Source organism: Mustela nivalis (assembly GCF_964662115.1).
Source record: "Mustela nivalis genome assembly, chromosome: 1".
NCBI classification, from domain to species: Eukaryota; Metazoa; Chordata; class Mammalia; order Carnivora; family Mustelidae; genus Mustela; species Mustela nivalis.
The window spans coordinates 138,223,638-138,240,281 of NC_139020.1; the positions used below are offsets into that span (position 1 = coordinate 138,223,638).

Consider the following 16,644-nt stretch of genomic DNA (forward strand, 5'->3'; position numbering starts at 1 on the left):
CATCCTTAAGGTCCATGAGCACAGAATCATTGGGCTCCTCTGAGCTGCAGGCGCTGGTCCCACTTCTTTCAGACCATCAGAAACACAACTCCAGGCACATTCCTTTCTCTCCCATTGAGAGAATAAACAAAACCACATCTTTTGCTTAAGGATGGAAAGAAATGCAAACATAAGCCCTATGAGTTTCAGATGCCCCTAAAGTCAAACTTCGGCAAGAACTCAACTAAGTAGCAACACTTGACTCTTAGAGGGGGGTCTTACTCTAGCACTGGGAAGAGGCAGAGATGAAGACCAACCACAGCCATGGTTCAAACGGAACTTTAATGAATCACTGGTGGGGATTTACAACCACAAAATAACAAAAATGAAACAGTTATTTCAAAACCCTGCTAGACAAAGAAGAGAAGTGAATTGTAAACCGGTTCTGGGCAGTGTTAAATCATTTATCTTCCATGTAATGGGAACTCTGAGACACTAAGATCTTAAGAAACAGAAAAAGTCTACACAAAAGCTAGGTGTTGTGAAAAATGCCACTGCAGCAACACGTCCGTCCAAGAGTCATGTCTCAGAATGTTGTCCCCGGAGAAACTCGAACCCATCACTTAAAGAAGTCCTCGTTGTTATACAAGTTGAAGAATCAGGCTGCCAAGTTCCAGGTCTATCTACAGCAAGCCATTCTTAAGGGCTTTTCTATACAAACCCTCAGAAGCCACTCTTCTCGGATTGTGGGTTTTTGCTGGGTTTCATCTTTGCAGAGAGCATCTACTTCGTGGCCCTGATTTCTTGTCAACTTAGTTGAGGAGATGGGAAGATCTTCTATCTCAGTTCTTATGTGTGGATAGCTTTTTCTTTCTTTCTTTTTTTTAAAGAAAAAGGAAAAAGGACAGCAGAGCTTTTTCCTGCCGGACAACCTATTCCCTTATTTATAATGCAGGACAGCAGGGCCTTGTAAGTGTATATTCTAGTTCATCTGAGGACACACGCGTTGTTCATTTTAAAATTAGATTCATCCTGATTATATGAAAACAGCCTACGTGTGGTTGGTCAAAACAGCAAGAAAGCCTTACTCAGCACCCACTTTCTGGGCCTACTTTCTAGACTCCACTAAACTTGTTCCACACACAGTCCCTGCCCTCTTGGAACTTGAAATTTGGCAAAGAAATATCTATTTCATTGACTGATATGAGGTTTGGACACTGCACAGTGAAGAAATAAATATAGTAATTGACTAACTATGTAATATTACCTTGGACAAAGGGGTGAGAAAACCTGTCATTGAAATGGCATGTTTGAAGCAGGGCAGAACTAGAAAGAATTTAGATCTCAATCCTAACTAATCAGGGCAGGGTTTTGGGAGCTCCTCAAATGAAGGATTTGGGGAAGCTGGGTTAAAACAGAAGCAGGGAAAAATAGGTAATGGATTTTAAGTGAAGACATTTCAATGTGAACAGTAGAAAAGTATCGGAATAAGAGAGGGGTGTAGCAGCGATGACAAAAAGGAAGTGAGGTACTCAGCTTATACATCATAGTCACTACAAGCAGGGGAGTCAAATGTGTGTTCAAGAGTTTGGAGCCGTGGGCAGGTAACTGAACATCTATTATTCTTACTTTCCTCCAAAACTGAGGGTTCAGTAACTTTAACGATTGACCATAGAACATATCTCTTAATATTGAAAAATGCTAGGTCATCTATAAAAGGAAGACTGTACCAATAAACACATCATAAAACTAAACACAGAATAATTAATGATGCAAAATGATTCCAGAAACTCAGATGTTAACTGCTGGGTCTCTTTCTTTATTTCCTGCCTTTTGGACATCAGTGATCTAGATCTCCAGGATACAGGCTTACTGAATGCAATTGATTTTACAATTTTTGCAGTAATAAAATGATAATATAAAATTATTGAGCACTCGCCAGGCACTATGTCCTGGCAAAGTGGTTAATAACCATGATCTCACATGATCTCTTCCACAATGCTATGGTGTAAGTACTAGGATTCTTTCCACTGCACAGATAGCATGACTTAAGTTTAATGCAGTTAAGTAGCTTGCAGGAGAGACTATCAGCTAGAAGGGGCAAAGCCAGATATCCAACTCAACACCTGTGTGGATGTCCAGCACCCCACATCCTGATCTCTCTCCAGTGCCTCAGCCGTCAACCAATCCAGGACCCACAACCCTCAGTTCTCCCCTCTTCACAACACACTTGGCCAACAGAGGTGTGTGTGTGGGGGGGGGGGAGAATTTCTTCTCCTTGCTCTGTGATGGGACTTTAGAATGAGACATTACCGGCGCCTACACTGTGAGTCACCCGGACCCCAGAGACCCCGGTGATGGGCCAGTAACAAGTTAGGGATTATTCAGAGAATTATTTCTTCCCTCTTATGGAATATCAAGAATTAATTAGCTGGATTCTGTACCTGAGAGGCATTTATCAGGATTAACTTCTTAATATTGCAAAATTTAATTTTCGAAAGCACTGCAAAATACTTTATAAAAATAGGCTTGTGGAGTTGAAGACAACCCTACCCAGGCTAATTTAAAAGGATACAATTACTTCTTTTTCTTTCACATGTCCTCAGCATGACATTTCTTATCACTGGTTAGCCTTATTTCTTAATAATCCAAGATGTATGTGTTCTTTGCATTTCCTTACTTCTTAGAATAAGACACTTTAATCATAATTAAATAATAAGGTTTCCAGAAAGGTAAAATATGCATAGTTAGAAGGAAAAGGCTTCTTTGTTCTTTTCACTTACCTCACCTTTATTATTCATGCCCCTCTTACATTTCCTTCAGGAGAGGCACTTCTATAGAACACGCTGAATATTTGATAAAGCACGTTTGTAATTTGGGAAGAAAACAAGCAAACACCCCCTATGTCTAAAAAAAAAAAAAAAAAAAAAGAGGGGTCTCCATTGTAGTCAGCAACAATAAGATAAATACTAGGAAAATTGGTATTTTTAGTCAAGATATTATGTAATGAGTCATTTATTTAAACAGTCTGAAGTTCTGTAAAATGATTCCAGGAAAATGGCTTCAGTACCTCTGTCAATACATCAAGAATCAGCTCTGGCCTCTGTTTCCTCATATCTCTACTCTGAATTTTGGTTTCCCTTAGAAAATCAGCGCTCTAATCCTGTGCCAGTACTATCAAGATTGATCGGCAAACTCCCAATACTATGCGCATTTTATGATCCACATAAATCTACCAAGGCAATAAAAATGATGGTCAAAGACTACAAGGAAAAGTCGGGTCCAGCAAGATTAAAGATGACCCCACACGAATAAGAAGGAAGTGAGGAAAGAGAATTAGGTCAGACAGGAGGATGGTACCGTACCAAAGAATAGAAAGGTTTACCTCATGGCCATCAAGATGTTTTCGTCACTGGTCAGTGCCTTCAGAAGTAACAAGACAGTGATGTGATACGATGAAGGCCAGATGAGAGTTTAAAAACAGAGTAGTACATGGGGAAGACAGCTCCCTGACCACCAAGGACTTCCTGCTCCTCTTTCGCTGCTCTAGAGTCATCATTGGACAGCGGCTGTCAAGTTGGGACTATGGATCCCGCTTCACTTAGGTGGGGACACACAATTTGTTCTCACCACTGGAATCTGAGCGAAATGGTTTTGTATCACTGTCAAGCCATGGTAGTGAAGAAGCCAATGTACTTCACTCTCTCATTCCCTGCCAGGGGTCCGATGCAATGAAGACATGATCGTGGCAGCCATGAGTGGAAGGAGGAGCCCAAGACCAAAGGAACTGAGACTCTCCCGAATGGCTGTGGAGCATAGCTACCAGTCAGGAAGAGCAGTTTTCAACAGCACAGGAGTGAAAAATAAACTGTTTGTTTTAGCCACTGTGCATTCTTTATTTCAAAGTGAAGTGTTTTCCTAACCTCTATATATGTGGCAAAATAAAAAAAAAAAAAAAAAGAAAAGTTTCTCGATCACTCGAAATAATGCAGATAATTTCTTTTTGTGTGGAATTGGGTAAATTGCATTTTTTGGGCCTAAAGTCATATTATCCAATTATAGCAGCTACTAGCCAACTTGAAATATGACTAGTTAAAGTTGAAATGTGTTACAAGTCTAAAGTACACACCAGCTATTGAAGATTTAATACAAAAAATTAAAACAGCTCATTAATATTTTTGTATTGATTACAAATTAGTAATAATTTGAATATATCAGGTGAAATAAACATATTATTGAAATTGAATCCACTGGTTGCTTTTATTTATTTGTAATGTGACTATAATAAAATTTCAAACCACATATGTGGCTCATATTATATTTCTATTGTATTCCTGTCAGCCTAGTAGGGATTAGCAAACCACAACCCATCTTCTGTTTTTGTAAATAAGGTTATTGGTACACAGACATGAGCATTTATTCACATACTATCTACAGCTGCTTTCACACTATGACAGCTGAATTGAATAGTCTCAGTGGAGATTGTATGTCCTGAAAAACTGAAAATACTATATGGCCCACTATACAAAATGTTTGCCAGCCTCTGCACTAAGGATAACTTTGAGATTACCTAATTTATCCAGATAAATTTTACTGTTTTATGACTAAGAAAATTAAAACACAGATAAGTGAAAAGACTTGTCCAAAATGGTTTTATTCTATTCATTCATTCATCCATTCATCTTCTCTATCCATCTCTAATTTTGATCATTAAAGAAATAAAATCTCTATCACTCAGAAAATCAATACTTAATACTAAATAATGAATTTGAACACAACAATGTCAATAATTCAATGTAGCTGTGTAGGAGTACGTTTCTGTCTGACTGGGAATTGTAGACATATGTATACAATAGCAGAGAAACCCTTGAGTAATATTCAGCTATGAATAGGCTGTGAGATGGTCTTTAAATTAAGCTTTATTTGAAAACATTCTAAAGAGAATCTATCATGTAATCTGCTTTCAAATTAAACTTGAAATTCTCCCAAATGTAGAGCCATCTTGCTAAAAATATTCATTATTGGAATTAACTTAGAAAAATTTTGCCACATCTTGGAAAAAGTGAAATCTGTTCCCAAAGACATCACAGCAACATGTAACTGTCTCGGTTCTGACAGCCTTCATCTCTCAGTGGATTATTCCAAGAGTCTCTAACTGGGCTCATCATTTCTAGTCTCTCTCCCATTGAAGACGTATCCCAAAGAATGCTTCTAAAATAAAAATCTGACTTTCTGAACATTCTTTATTCTCTTCATGCTATTAAGACAAAGTCTAACTTCCTTACTTCCTTACTTTATCTTCTTTACTGGCCAAAAAAGTCTCCACCGTGTGACTCCTACTTGTTCCAACAACCTCATTTATTGTCCATTGAGCATCAGTCAGATCTGGCTTCCTGCAGATTCCCAAAGGGTCCACACTTTTACCCCACTTCATATGTTGGTGTATGGTGTTCTTACTGCCTAGAACTCACCCCACTCCCAGCTCCGAGTTCTCACTGAGTTCTTAATTACTCCATCATAGAACTTATTAATATTATAATTGCCTGTTGAAGTATTAATTCTACCATCAATACAATAGCTAATATTTAGGAACACTTAGCTGTGGGTCAAATGCTACCTGATCCTATTTAATGAGAAACTGAGTACATGCAACAAAGCCAGGTAAAACTTTGAATGCACACATTCCCACTCCACAAACCTGGTTCTTTACTCTATACCCGTGGTTTGCAGGAGGGGTGATTTTTGCCTCCCACAAGACATTTGGCAATAGCTGGAGACACTTTTGATAACTGCGACTGGGGTATGGGGGGAGCTATTGACGTCTAGTTGGTAGAGACCAGTGATGCCACTCAACATCCTACAATACACAGGGCAGCCCTCTATGGCAGAGATGGTTGAGGTGGAGAAACACTGTTATACACCAAATTAACTTTTGTAGATTGCCTCAGGAATCCCTGAGCATCTCCATAGCAAGGATTTTTATCATGTGTCTTCACATTTTACCCTGTGTCTTCACACCTACCACAGACCTGGGCACCCAGCAGATGTCCAATGCATATATGGATGGGGACGGGTGGATGATGGGTAGTGGTACAGAGGTACAGAAGGAGAGATAGAAAGATAGAGGAATGGAAGGATGGACAGGATTAAAAAAAAATAAGTTTACTCATTTTAAGGCTTGATTTTTTTTTTAAAGATTTTATTTATTTATTTGACAGAGAGAGATCACAAGTAGATGGAGAGGCAGGCAGAGAGAGAGGGAAGCAGGCTGCCTGCTGAGCAGAGAGCCCGATGCGGGACTCGATCCCAGGACCCTGAGATCATGACCTGAGCCGAAGGCAGCGGTTTAACCCACTGAGCCACCCAGGCGTCCCTTAAGGCTTGATTTTTGTGGGAACCTCAGTAAATATAAATCCAAACATATATTCTTGATTAACAGAAATGAATGCATGTAGAGTACATTCCAGGGTATGGAATGTACTCTTAACAATACCTTGTGTTTATGAAACTATAGAGTGTGAGATCAAACTAAGAAGCCAAATGCCTAGGGGTTTTGTTGTGTTGTGTTGTGTTTTTGAGTTGCCTCAGGGGGACAAGATGTTTTTCAAATCCCTTCCAACTACTATACTACAGGATCAGCTGATATGTTCATCATCCACATAGGCCATAACTGAAAGTGTTTTTTTAAAGATTTTTTCTGTGTAAGGTTTCCCTGGTTCTTTTTTTTTTTTTTTAATCAAAGGACAGATAATACAAGAATATACAACCTTATACTTCCCCTTACTATAGCTATAATTCAGATACAAACACATTATTCTAGATCTCTAGATGTTGGGATTGGAGTAGAAATTATAGTGAAGCTTAGGTGAAAATTCAAAAAAGCAAACAAAACCACATATGGCAGAAATAAACCATTCTCTGGCAATTGTAAATTAATACATCTAAATATCAGAAATAAAGTCAAGAAAAGATTATAATATTTAAAAAGTAACAGTAATTTAGCATGATTTTTACATCATTGCAAAAACACTTCTACAGTGGTAACATGAATCAGTGTTGAAAACAAACTGATAGAACTTTTTGTGTGAAAAAGCAGCAAGGTTCTGCTGTGGGGGCTGAAGCTGCTCATAGGAGTGATCAGTTATTATAAAATGTAGTCAGAGCTCAAAACAAATTAGGCCAATTTTTTAAAGTGTAATGCTGTGAACCTCACAACTTCTTGCACTGAACTTCAGCCATTTGAGTTTTTACACACACACCTACACTCACACACACAAAGAATATGGTGACCAAGTAAGTTTTGTTACTTGGTCTCCCTTTTGGAATTCCTAGTACAACCTAGCATAAACAACAACAACAACAAATCTCTGAAAAATTCTTGCATTAAGTTGTTAAACTCATGATTTCCCAAACAGAATTGACCATAGAGTAACATAAGTAACTAGTTAAATAAGTAAAATGTAAAATAAGATGAAGATTTGCCAAAATATTCAGGAATATGGATGAGGACTCAAAGTGATGACAGGGTTTTTAGCCTGGGAATCAGTGTGGCTGTGGCATTTCTCACCATAATTTGGAAGCTGGGCCTGGGAACCACAGCTGAAGCCAGAGACAAGCACTGCCTGTTTCACTGTGTAAGAACATGACACACACTTGTCACAGAGGCAGATTCTGCTTGCACAGACACGCAAGTTGCTGACACACTTTTGCATATTGGAGAGAAATATGAAAAAGTTGACCCAAACCCAGGAATGTCAGAATCATTATCGTCAATCATTATTTTCTGAGCACCTATTCTGTGCAAGCATTGTTGAAATCTGAGAAAACAGAGTCTAAAGGGGAAAAGTATATCTGAACCATCTTGAGAGCCACTGAACAGTGTACATCATGAGTCAGAATATTCCATGGGTTCCTGAATATCATGATCATGCAAAATGCCACAAAAACCATGACTATCTTCTCTACTCTTCTCAACAAAAACATTCCTGAAACCCCCGGAAGAGTCACAAAAGTGTATTTTCCAAATTAAGAGGATATACCTGCTGTCAACTGGCATTCCTTTGTCCAGGCTTTTACTTCACTCAGCTTATCACGCATGACTTTCTGAATAAACCCCACGGAAGAGAAACCATGATGCATGGAGCCTCTCATTTGGAACTAGGAAGTTGAATGAGGAATTTAGTTTGGATCAGTCCTTTCCTAGTTGTTATCTGTTACTGTCACTCAGCACATACGCCTGTATATGTGGTACACAGTTACACTGTTATATACACAGTACACATTATAATATATGTTGTTATGTGTTACAGGCAGATATGTTTATGTTAGAGTGTCCAACTATCATAATGGAAAGGCTACAATAAGCTTCTGGGGACACAGAGTCAAGGTTTCTGGGTCTTATTTCCAGGCTCTCCTAACTTGCCGTTTGGAAAAGATACCTAAGTCCACAGCAGAGCTCAGTTCCTCACTCAATAAAAATAGTACTGCACAAGAACAGTTGCCAGCACATAAAGTCTCCAAAGTCCCTTGAAATTAGGACAGTATGGACCAAACAACACGAGCACCAGCCTAGCTGTCAGTTGGCCAGATTGTTAAGAGAAGCATATGGAAATACATGATCTGTGACTCAGTGATTTGGATCCTTCCCCCTCCCCAACTTCTTAAACATCATAATTGACTAACAAATTTGAGAACTTAAGGTGAAGAGTGAACATCCTTAATCAGAGATTCACTGGTGTAAATATATTCAATCCCACACAGGTTGGATACCAAGGGAATTCTGGCGGAATCCTACTGCAATTTACATGAATTCACATAGGCTAGAGAAACCACAAAACAATCACCTCCTCAGATGAAAATAACTTGATTTTGTCTAGGGGGCCCTATGAGGATGCCCAATGGGCATATCTATTCTATCACAATGGAGACCGTTTCTTGATCCCTTTGTATTAATACATGCATATTGTCTTACAGGTCACTAGGCAGCACACTGAGCTGCAAAATGACTGGCGGAACCAGGCACATAGTAGGTACACACATTTTTGTAGATTGAATGAGAAATCAAGTCAAATAATCAAAATTACTGTAAATAAAGCAAGGAGTTAATTTGCCATCCTTTGCTCAACTAGTTCAGACACTAGAACAAGCCCTTCTAGCTATGATATAGACATATAATTCAATCCAGGCAGCGAACATTCAACTTGGGCAAAACAAAGTCCAAAGATGACACTTTAATACCAATATCAGAAGAGACAGAGAAGCACCACCCCTTTTCCCTCTCCCGCTCAGTCTTCCAACAAGTGTTTCCCTGTGCCCATGTGTCCAAGTCTTTGCTAGGTGCTGGGGAGTCAAGGATGAATAAACCCATAGTCTTTCATCCCAGTTTAGAGGGGGAGACAAATGGAAACAAAACCAAAATGCTCTGCAGAGTGATAAGAGCTATAGAAACTAAAGCAAAGTGTCAAGATCACTTGTTCAGAGGGTTTATGGCCATAGGGTCATTTTCAAGTACCTGGCTGTCCTGTCCTCTCAGATTGCTCTAGTCAAAAGCTGGCTGAGACACTGGATATTTGAGAAAGTCGGCCTAAAGAACATGTTAACCATTCATTCCTCTAGGTTTTCTGAGCTCTATTTTTGCACTGAGGACAACTGCCAGAATCTCCACTGCTGAACCACAGCAGCTCAGACTCCTAAAGACAAACTCCCACGGGGTTTCTTTTCATCATTATGCCTTATGCATTTTTTATTCTCATAAAAGACGACCAAATACTTCATTTTCTGTACAACTGAAATTCAAGTACTGGCCACCCCATGATTTGATATTTTGTGGAAATACATACTAGTTGCCAGACCCCATAGTAAGCCCTCTACAAATGTTACATGAGGTATCCTTACAACTTTAATGCATACCTACCATTTCTGGACCCTGTTTTTTCCTGCTAACTTGGCCACTGGGAAGCTCAGAGCTTAGCAATATCCCAAAGCAATAAACACTTAGGATTTCAGTTTAATTATCTTTACCCCTGTATACAATTTTGATCTTTCTTCCCCTACCACTTTACCAATGTCATCATTTTGTGGGATTTTTTACTATGCATATATAGTATAGTTTACTATACTTTGCAGACACATTTCTGAAAGTCCCTACTCTATAAACAAAAACAAATTACTATAATCACCCATTGTAATTTCATTTTTGTCTCAATTGTCGAAAGAGTTCCCATGAATAGCTCATTTGGAGATGACTGTTTGGGTATCACACCTTGGTCCCTTGAAAATTCAGATAATGCAGTATTTCCCACAATCTTCTGGTTCAGAGTCTGTTTATGGAAGTGTGAAAAGAGGCCAAGGAGCAAGGTCGAATGACTTTACTTACAACACCCACTCACCAGCAGGTTCTTTTCAAATCTACCCCTAAGGGCCTTTTCAGTCTTGTAGTATACCCTGACAGTCCGATTTTGCCCCTGCCCCAACTGCTACTTTTGTAGAGCAACTATACCACCACAGGCCCTTGGTCCCGTTAGGCTTCCAAGGCCAGAGGCACTGCCTGAACCTGCTGAGGGAGAAGGCACTGCTATCATCAGTGATGTCTGTTCCCTGGAATTTCACTCTTAGCACTGACAATGCCTCTGGAACTCATCAAGATTCTGTTGATCCCCAGGAAGTTGAAGGTCAATGTCTTCAGGGAATCAAGGTAAAGTATAAGACAAACTGCTGCAGAGAATTTCTGTGCACTCCAGGCAAATGACCTCAGGAAGAACATGCAGAAATAACTCGCAGCATTGTCACTTTATAGAATGGGACTACCTTTCCTCTCCGAAAATAAAGAAGGTCAGGGGGAGACACACAGACATATACAGGCACAGGTCTTGACATACCCAGTTGGTACCCACTTAGGATGCTTAGGTATTTTTAAGAATATGTTTGGGCATAACCATTCATTTATTTAACAAAGATTTCTCCAGCTCTGAGTGCCAAGCACTATGTAAGATGCTGGAGAACCACGAGTTACAGAGGAAGTCAAGCCTCTTTCTCATGGACTCTAGATTCTAGACAGGGGGATAGGTCTTCAACAAGTACCAACTTAAATGGCAATTCAGATTGCAAATAAGCTCAAGGAAGGAGGAAAAAGAGAAAGAAAAAGAAATAAACTAAAAACAGTATGATGGTTCTAAGAAGGAATGAGGGACTGCCCTTGCTGACATGGTCATGGAAGGGCTTTTTAAGAAGGTGACACAAAATCTTACGTTACAATGACAAAAAGGAGCTAAAGAAACCAATCACCCCTACTCAGATTTCCATCAAAAATATGAGCTTACTAAAAAAAACTCCAAAAAACAAACTTGCAAACCCATTTGTGCCTCCACACATGCTGTCCTTCAAACAACTGCAAAATACCAGGAAAGAAAAGGAATCCACAGCTCTCTCTTCTCCTAAGGAAATTTTAAGAAATCACCTTTTCCCAAAAATGCTAGATTAAAAAGAAGTTGTCTTGATTTGTTATGATGGCAAAATAAAGAATCTAAAAGGGGAGAAGTGGAATGTTTATTCCTCTTGTAAATTCAGTTACTCCATAAAACAATATTCCAATGTCAATAAAATTATGCCTTTGCATTATAATGCCAACAGGAATTGCTTCATTAAAAAAATGGTTCTAGGGCTATATTTAGTAGCACTTACTCTCACTCACTAAAAAAGAAAAACAAATCATATCTACTACCAGATGGTCCCACTTCCAATATATATCAAACTTTGACATTCATTAAAAATAAGATTCTGATAGTATCAGTTTAACATGTACAAATAATAAATGATTGTTCATCAATGCCTCCCCATGTAGTACCCCAAACAAATCACTTACTATTGAATTTCTGTTAGCCTCAATTAAAACCCTTAGCCAATTGGCATGAAAACTCCTAAAAACATCCACTGTTCAAAAAGCTTTCTCTTAAAAAAAATTATTTATTTATTAACATATAATATTATTAGTCCCAGAGGTACAGGTCTGTGAATTGCCAGGTTTACACACCTCACAGCACTCACCATAGCACTTACCTTCCCCAAAGTCCACAACCCAACCAGTCTCTTCTTCCCCCTTCTCCCCCTCCCATGTCCCAGCCCTCAGTTTGCAAAAACCTTTCTCTTTAATGTTTCTTAGTCCCTGACCTGTTTCAGAATAAGAAAGATAAGCAGAAGTGAATTAGGGAGCAGATCAGTCACTGTGAATTTTCAGAATGAATCACGGAATATTCTGACTAAAATGCAATTTTTATTACTTTGTAATCTAGTACGTGCTACATAGTATTAAAATGCAATAAACATACTAAACTAAAATAAAGCCAAATAGTGTAAAGATATTGCTCAACAGGTCTACATGATCCAATACATTTACCATTATAAAAACTGCTGTGCTCTATCATTAACACACTGTCCAAGGAATGCTTCAGTTTTTGAACTTCAAAACTGGTCTTTAAAACTGCATCTCACTTGCACCTAAGACCACTAACAGGCTAAGAGGAAGACTTTGTTTCAAATTTATTTACCCACGATTAGGCACAGTATTTGAATCTTCACAAATTTCAAACATGTGTGGAGAAGGGAGGATGGAGAGTCTGAACTCGTTTGTTCAGGTAAACTCTTTACTCTTTCTTTTATTCAGTTTATGAATTGTTAAGCATCTAGACCCTCTCTGTAAAATTTCCTATTTGGGGAAAATTATACATTTAACCTTTAGTAAACTAAAAACAAACAAACAAACAAACAAACCCATGATCCCCCCCCCTCCGCCAACAAATCGGAAGGCTTAAGAATTAGCACTAATATTAATCCAACAATGGATTAATATCCATTAATTATCCAACAATATTCAACAATAATCACTGGGAAATCATCCTCCAAAATGACAACCGCAGCCAAGAAGAAGCGATCTATATTAGGGGTAAAAAACCAAAAACCAAAAAAAAAAAAAAAAAACAGAAAACCTCCCCCAGTTTAGTCCTCCTCCGCAAGAGGTCGGGGGCCGGGAGGCCGGGGCGGGGGAGAGCACAGCTGGCACAACTCCTGGTTGCCAGAACCAACTCGAGGCGACCCAGAGGAAGATGCTGCGTCAAAAGAGGAGCAAGGCAAAGAAGCGCGACCCAGGAGGCTAGCGAAATCGCCACCGAGTCCCCGAGGAGGCGGGGAGAAGCCAAGTCGCCAGGCACCGGCAACAGCGCACGCCAACATTCAGGATTATTCTCCTTTCCAAACCCCGGAGTTCCGGAGCAGGAGAGAAAAAAGGGGGATGAGGGACCCACAGTCCCTTTAAACCGCCTCCCGCTCCGCGCCGCCCCCCCCCTCCCGCCGGTGTCTGCCAACCTTTTCCGAACCCCCGTGTCACAGAACTTCCTCATCATGGAAACTTCCACTCGGTTCGGCGCTGAGGATGCCAAACTCCATTTCACAAGGAGCCTGTCAACAGCTGGGCTTGGGGGTTTGAGGAACGGAGCCGCGCGATTGGAGCGGGCCCCCAGCCACCCGGCTCCACCACTGCCCACGCTGGGTCTCCCGGACTGCTGCCGCGCGGTGCCGGAGCATGAGGGGCACCTCCTCCCGGACCCGGGGTGCAGAACCCGGCGGAGGCAGGTAACGCGGCGGCTGACAATCCGCCACCCCCCCCACCACACACACACACTCGCCTGCCCGCCCGCCTGCGCGCCCAGCTTCGCCGCCCGCACCCCTCAGGTTTCCGCGACACCCCCGCCGCCAGCCTGCCCACCCTTCTGGACAGTTGGAGCTGCCGCCCCCTCCTCCTTCTCCCCCTCCCCCACACGCCCCCGCCTCCGCGCAGTCCTCTCGCCAAATTACCAGTGCCCTCGAGACGGTTGGGTTGAGCGCCCCTGCCCGGGGAAGGCAGCCTGCGGGCGCTTGCCCCGAGCCCGGGGAACCGAAGGTCTCCTTTCCAAGCGCACTCACATTATTCATGCAAAGTTAATCCCCGCCGCGTCACGGCCGCCCGCCCGAGGATGTGCGCCTTCCTTGGCCAAGCCCCGCAGTCTCCACCCTCCTCCGCCCCCTCCTCCCGGCGGCGGGGTCCCGGGGAGCGCAGGCGACGGGACGTCGCGCGAGTCCTGCAAAATGTCAACTCCTTGGGCGAAGAGAGGCGGCCGCCGCCAGGGCCGCGGCGGCCCTCCCCGGCCACTCCACTTTTATAGGCGTAGAAAGCGAGTGTGGTCAGGGCACCCGTGTCCCCGCCTCTCCGGGCCCCCCGCGCGCCCGGCCCGCCCCGGCCAGCTCTCCGGGCGCTGCCTTACTCGGGGCCCGGGGCGCCGGCTCAGTGCCGCGTCTGCGAACCGGTGACCTGGTTTCCCCTTCAACCCTCGCGGCGATCCCACTCGCGCGGCGGCGGCGGCGGCGGCGGCGGCCAAGAGCAAGCAAACCCGGCTCCGCCAGGGGCGCAGCGAGGAAATGGCCTCCCAGCGGCTCGCCCCGCCGCCGCGACCGTCCGGAGCCGCCCGGCTGGCACCCGACGCCCGCCGCTCGGCCCGGGACTGGCGCCCAGAAGTGTCCGCCCCTCTGCGCTCGCGGACCCCTACCCAGCGGCCCACGTGCACACCGCCCCGGGCCGGCCGCCTCCGCACCTGCCTCCCCAGGTTCGGGCGCTCCCTCTCCTCCCCGTCCTGGCGGTGCCCTCCACCCAGGGTGCCCTTCCCAGAGTGGCAGTGTTGCGGTGGTTTGGGTGGCCGCGCGTCCACCCACCCGGCGGCGTGCGCACCGAGGTTCGGGTTTGGGCGTCATTCCTCTGGTGGGAAAAAAGGAAGAAATGGGGAACGAGTGACAAGAAGGCGGGGGACCTTCCAGAAGCACGGACTTTTCTTTGCCCCGCAAGACCTGCGCGGCCCCTGCCATCACGCTCCTCCCTCTTTCTCCAAACCACTTGTGGCGCGTGTCGGGCCGGCAGAGCGCTCTGGCTCCTCCTGGGGCCTCCCACGGGCCGGGTAGTCTAGAGTTCCCTTGCGGTCACCCAGCCCCCTACCCCCCATCCCCCATGATAGTTTGGAAAATACCTGACTTGCTTTCGAGCAAGACACCCCTCCGCCCCAATTATGCACATCCTGGAAGATGTGTGCAAAGTTGAGACACTCCACAGGTTCCAGAAGAGCAGCCCTATGATTTTGTTCTTGCCCTGGATCTGTACAAATAAAACCCGGAAGACAAAAGTAATTTATACTCTTGAAGAGTTATGCCCCCGGCAAATATGAATTTTTAAAATGCCCCCCCCCCGCCCCCCACCTCAAGTCTAAGTCTTGAAAGCCAAGGGTTTTTAGGTTGGGAGAAAATGAAGCGGGCAGCTGCATTCTGGGCTAGAAGAATGCTTGTAAAAATATTGAGTACCCAAAAAGCTAAAAACTGCAGTCTGTACGAAACTATAGTTGCAAAAAAACTATTTTGACGAGAGAGCACAATTATTTTCTCGTGGAGGATATTAAATCAGTTCCTACTTCATTATTCAATATACACATTTATTCGTACAGCAATGAGATAGAGCTATAACGATTTGTATCCTCAACTGCCTGAACAATGTATAGATGATTTATTGGAGACTTTTCCAGATTTCCAGCCAGTGACGTGACTTATTCCAGTGTCTTGTGAGCATCCCACGGAAAGGGGCGAGAAGCCACCACCCTAGCGAACAGCATTAACAACCACAACTGTCAGGAATTCGGAAACTGTTGCCTAAGCCTGGATGCACAGTATTTCAGGTACTTCAAGAGAGAAAAGTCGCAGACCTCAAGACTCCCTGGCGAGAGGGAGCGGCCTCCCTCTCCACGGACCTTAAATCCCTTCGGTTGTCGGTGATAAATCCGGGCTTGGTTTTATTTTTCCCTTGTAATAAAGCTATACCATATAGGACTTGCGGGTTTTGTAGCTGGACAGAAGTTGTCCTCCCTTGCAGGCAAGTTCCTGGGCTTTGCTCCAAAGCTGCCCTGGGATGTTTTGGTTGGTTTGGAGAAAAGCTGTGGAGTCTGCCCCCCCCCCCTTTTTTTTCCAAATAGGCGGCCCTCTGGTGGCTAACTGTGGGTGAAAACTCTGGCCACTGAGGAAAAAGCTTGGCTCTAACAGGCCAGGAAGGTTGACAGCCTGGTGTTCACAGGGGCCATGGAGCCATGTGAATTACTTAGGAATTGGGGGGAAGGGGGAGGAGTAGGAGGAGTGTGATGCCAACCTTCTCTCACAAAAGTGGATAAGAGGCCCTAACCCTGTTGGAACTTTGATTTTTTTTTTTTTTCTTTTCCTGAGTATAACTTGGAGCTAACTTTCTTCTTAAAAGGAAACATCATACAGAGAATGAAGTATAACAAACACTGTTGCTTCCCTTTGTTCAAATGACTTTGTTTTTCTGGTCTCATTTTGCCTGGAAACTTCTGAAATAAAGAGTAAATTACAACATGAAATAAATAGCATGATGTTATTCAAACAATTCATGAGACTATGATTGTAACAATGTTATATAACAATGGGGGAAGGCAATTTTAATGCAACATTATTGAAACAACATGAACTACTAAGGATTCCATGAATTGACCCTCTGATGACTGACTGCATGATGGCAAACCAGGACTGACAGCAAAATGAGGCATTTCTTTTTCTTAATTTTCACAAAGGCAGACAATGGAGGAATAATTT

General features: G+C 42.9%; 1 protein-coding gene across 11 annotated transcripts in view; it reads right to left on the minus strand.

The window, feature by feature from the left end:
* THRB (thyroid hormone receptor beta) overlaps window positions 1–16,410 on the minus strand; it is a 377,031-nt gene extending 360,621 nt beyond the window's left edge. For 4 of the 11 annotated variants that reach the window (XM_082686717.1, XM_082686720.1, XM_082686723.1 and 1 more), the window contains exon 1: window positions 13,825–14,704. The gene's annotated coding sequence lies outside the window, so the exon portion shown is untranslated. The other 7 variants (XM_082686716.1, XM_082686722.1, XM_082686718.1 and 4 more) reach the window with 5 other exon arrangements.
* Window positions 16,411–16,644: the final 234 nt, after the last annotated feature.